Below are 5,000 nucleotides of genomic sequence, written 5' to 3'. Positions count from 1 at the left end.
TCAAAACTAAAATTAAAACAAACTGACACTAAATTAATTAAATTAAACTAAATTAAATTAAATTAAACTAAATTACATTAAACTAAATTAAACACCAAATATAATAAAACAAAAAAATTAAACAAAAACTAAACTAAATTAATTTAAATTAACTTAAAACATTAAAATAAACATATCTAATTAAAACAAAGTAAAAATAAGCTAATAGCATACCACGTCAACAAACCGAGGTGTTGGACCGCGTCAAAATCCAACCGTGGAGCAAACCACGAAACTAAAACCGTGCAGCCGGTGCGCGTCATAAGCCGTCCGTGGAACACACCACGTTAACAAATCGAGGTGTTGGGCCGCGTTAAAATCCAACCGTGGAGCAAACCACGAAACTAAAACCGTGCAGCCGGTGCGCGTCATAAGCCGTCCGTGGAGTACACCACGTTAATAAATCGAGGTGTTGGGCCGCGTCAAAATCCAACCGTGGAGCAAACCACGAAACCAAAACCGTGCAGCCGGTGCGCGTCAGAAGCCGTCCGTGGAGTACACCACGTCAACAAACCGAGGTGTTGGACCGCGTCAAAATCCAACCGTGGAGCAAACCACGAAACTAAAACCGTGCAGCCGGTGCGCGTCATAAGCCGTCCGTGGAACACACCACGTTAACAAATCGAGGTGTTGGGCCGCGTTAAAATCCAACCGTGGAGCAAACCACGAAACTAAAACCGTGCAGCCGGTGCGCGTCATAAGCCGTCCGTGGAGTACACCACGTTAATAAACCGAGGTGTTGGGCCGCGTCAAAATCCAACCGTGGAGCAAACCACGAAACTAAAACCGTGCAGCCGGTGCGCGTCAGAAGCCGTCCGTGGAGTACACCACGTTAATAAATCGAGGTGTTGGGCCGCGTCAAAATCCAACCGTGGAGCAAACCACGAAACTAAAACCGTGCAGCCGGTGCGCGTCATAAGCCGTCCGTGGAACACACCACGTTAATAAATCGAGGTGTTGGGCCGCGTCAAAATCCAACCGTGGAGCAAACCACGAAACTAAAACCGTGCAGCCGGTGCGCGTCATAAGCCGTCCGTGGAACACACCACGTTAATAAATCGAGGTGTTGGGCCGCGTCAAAATCCAACCGCGGAGCACCCGCGTAAACAAACAAACATCGTGGGACTTCGAGGGTGAGTACCAGTATCGGAATGATACTGGGAATAAGGGACGAGAGTGTCAGTACTAAGTAATGGCAAAAACCCATGAACAGGAAAGCATTCGCCCTCCTCCCTCTCCAAGCTGTGGACGAGGGTAAGTGAACTTTATGTGGAACTTTAAGCTCGACGAAAACTCCCCCCTCCCAGCCCCAATTTTTCTCCCTCCGCCGCACGAATTCTCGCTTTATTTCTAGGTAACCGGAGGCTGATCGCCAAATAGCAGACAGAATGAAATCGCCTTAGATAAGTAGGACTAGCATAATCCGAAACCACTTTCGCGACCATCTAGCGCCAACTCAGGAACTAGTCCTGAGTTAGGCCTGAGAGGCTAATCAAGCAAACCGCCTGAAGAACAGCCTTAGACAAGCAGATAGACTATAAGCCGCACAAACTCTTCGCGATCCTATAGCGCCAACTCAGGAACTAGTCCTGACCTTGGCCAAAGAGGCGATTCCTGCAAAGGCGGTCAGCACGCACTAATATAAAATTTCCCCTTGCAGAAAACTTCCTTTCTTTCTTACAGGTACACTAAAATATTTTATTTTCTTAAGCCCCATCTAGGTACCTGTACAGGAGACGGCTCCTGCTACAGAAAAGAGGGTATTCGCCTAATAATTAAGATAGGGTGCTTTGCATGTCTTTCGCTCATTTTTAGAATGCCCACGGGAATAGCCCAACGGCAGAAAAGAGGCGAGCCCTTAAGACGCAGTCGCCAATATACCGGAAATCCAGGCTTAGTCTGGAACCGGGGGTTGAATCTCTTAGGAGATTCGACTGCGAGAAAGATACTCTATAAAACTTCCTCAGTGGAACTGGGTGACCCACTGGGGACAAGCTTAACCCACAAACAAAACTAACATGGCTAGCACAATTAACACAAAAAAACGTTACCGGACCAGAGTCTCGGATGCTCAGGTCCCGGCGGCTGGTCAGGGTGAGAAAGCGGGCCCGCAGGCGTCGTCATTATGTGACTGCAGCTGCACATCGGTGGACCTCTCGGCTGGTGTGTGGTCAAATGCTACGAGGAGGATCGCCGAAGGCTCTGTCCTCGACCCGAGCTGTACTGCTAACCGGCCCCAGACATCGGACGGCGAACTTGAGCGTCCCCCAATTCGCGTCCCTGCGGCCTGTGGCCCGTCGGCTCGGGTCGACGGCATCCACCCACTTTGCCCGAAAATCGTCCGCATCCGACTCGTAGACATCTGCGCGCGAACTATAGGCAACCCGTCAGGAGAGAGCCCCACCTCCGGAACTTCTCCTCGAACAAAGACAGGAATTAGGGTCTTGCAGCTCAACATGGACAGAGACCAAACTGTCAGTGGTGAGCTGCGAGAAAGCGTAAACAGGCTCAAACCTGATGTAGTCCTACTTCAGGAGCCTTACAATAAATTAAACCGGGGGGAGTATTTCTTTACAGACATAGGCAGAACGATTAGGCTAGTAGCAACTAGAACAGAAAAACCATGGGCAGCAGTAGGCGTGGCAAACCCCAATTTCGCGATCCTCTACATAGAACAGCTTAGTAATACGCACTGCGCGTGCGCAGAGATTAAGACCCCTGGCTTCTCCTTCTTCGCTGTATCGGCATATTTCCAATACAGTGAACCAATCGAGAAGCACCTCAGCCACCTCGAAATGGTGCTCTTCACGCTGAGAGGGAAACGCGTCCTGCTTGGTATTGACACCAACGCAGAGTGGAACTCCTGGAGCCCACGTATCCCCGACATGTCCCGATTGCGATGGAAAAAACGGAGAAAAATTGGCCGACTTCATTCGCCAACACAAACTCCACATTGCAAATAACAGGAATGATCTTCCCACATTCCAAAAGGGACCCAAAATTTCGTACATAGATGTAACCTTGTCCACTGGGCAGATGGCCTCGTCCATTCACCAATGGAGGTTACTAGATTCTGAATTCAAAAGTGCCCACAAAGCCGTCATATTCACGCTCGACTCTCCGGCTACCGAGGTCGGGCTCGCAGAAATGGGTCCAACACGTTTCAATACGCTCAAAGCGAATTGGGACCAGTTCGACACTGAACTGAAGAGCCTTCGACTCGCAAAGCTGGCGAACCTTGCGCTGACGAACCCGGAAGAAGTGGAGCACATGGCAAACACACTCACTCAGGTACTTACTGAAACCTGTGAGTTAACCATGCCAAGGAAAACTAGGTTTAGAAAGTCCAACCCATGGTGGACAAAAGACTTAAATAGGTTGAAGCGTGAGGCCTACCGAGCTAGGCGTGCGTGCCAGGGGCTGTTGAAAGCGAATCCTGCATGCCACCCACAAGCGCGCGGGAAGTACAGCGCCCTCTTGCGTAAGTACTCTCGCGCCGTGAGAAAGGCCAGGAATGAATGCTGGAGAAACTACGTCACATCGCACGGAAATTCGAATCCCTGGGGAACCGTATACAAGCTCCAGGCCGGAAAAATGACGAATGAGAGGGCGATTAGCGCACTCCGGTGTGACGACGGTTTCACGCTCGACATGGAGCAAACAGCCAGCAGGCTCCTCGCGGTGCACTTCCCGGCCGATAGAATAGAAGATGACACCCCTGAACAATCCAACATTCGAACCGAAGTGGAAACTCCACCTGACACAGATGATACTCAGGCCTTCGTGCCACGAGAAGTCATCAATTCGGTCAGAAGATTCAAAAATAACAAAACCCCAGGCACAGACCTAATAGAGGTCAGTGTCCTCAAACGAGCCGTGCATGTCATCTCCGGCGAATTCACTAGGCTCTTCAATGGTTGTCTTGAGCACGGCGTCTTCCCCAAAACCTGGAAGGTGGGACTCGTAAGAGCCATCCCGAAGGGCCAGGGCAAGGATGCAAAAGATCCAAAATCATACAGGATGATTACTCTTCTCTCTGTTCAAGGCAAACTCTTTGAAAAATTGCTATGCAACAGATTCATGCCCAAAATGCTAGCTGAAGGCAAAATCTCCGACCGTCAATTCGGCTTCTTACCGAATCGGTCATGCGAGGATGCCATCCTAGCACTCCGCGAGGCTGTGAAAACATCCCCTCACAAACTCGTCGCTGCCCTCAACTTCGATGTGACCGGCGCATTCGACAATATCTGGCGTCCGATAATGCTCAAAGGACTCAAAGATAAAGGATGCGCAAAGAACATCTACAGGGTCCTCCTTAGCTATTTTCAAGACAGGATCATTACCCTGTCATGGGGTAGTGGCCAAACCTCCGTACTGTCCGAAAAAGGATGCGCCCAAGGATCCGTTATCGGACCCTTCGGGTGGGTTATAGGATTCGACTTTCTTCTCCACTCCCTCGAGGAAGTCCTGGGATCGATGTTCGTCGCTTTTGCAGACGATCTATCGACCCTGCTATGCGCCCCGAGCAGAAAGGACCTAGAAACCCTCGGGAAATCCGTAGTTGACACAATCACCAAATGGTGCAAATTGGCCAAATTACAGATCAATGAACAGAAAACTGAGGGAATTTTCCTGAAGGCTCTGGACATTGACAAGGCCCCAAATAGTGCTCGGACGGAAGTTAGGAACGAACAATCAGCAGAAGAAAGTAGGCAGGTAGTTCGCGTAGAAAAGAATAAGTGGCCAAGTCGCGACCCATGCATCAGACTAGGATCAGGAAACATAAAATTTAAACAAAGCGTTAGATATCTTGGCGTTCACTTCGGAAAAGGTTTTAAAATCACCCCCCACTGCACATACCTCAAAAACAAGGTCTCCGACCTGTTTGAAAACTTGAGGAGATGCGGAGGAACCACTTGGGGCCTCAACTTCAAAACTCTCTCCATCATCTATAGAGGAGT

Source organism: Phymastichus coffea, unplaced genomic scaffold, assembly GCF_024137745.1.
Source record: "Phymastichus coffea isolate CEN01 unplaced genomic scaffold, Cenicafe_Pcof_1.1 PCOF00064, whole genome shotgun sequence".
Lineage (NCBI taxonomy): Eukaryota > Metazoa > Arthropoda > Insecta > Hymenoptera > Eulophidae > Phymastichus > Phymastichus coffea.
The sequence above is the reverse complement of the archived record's forward strand: the minus strand, read 5'-3'. Positions refer to the sequence as shown.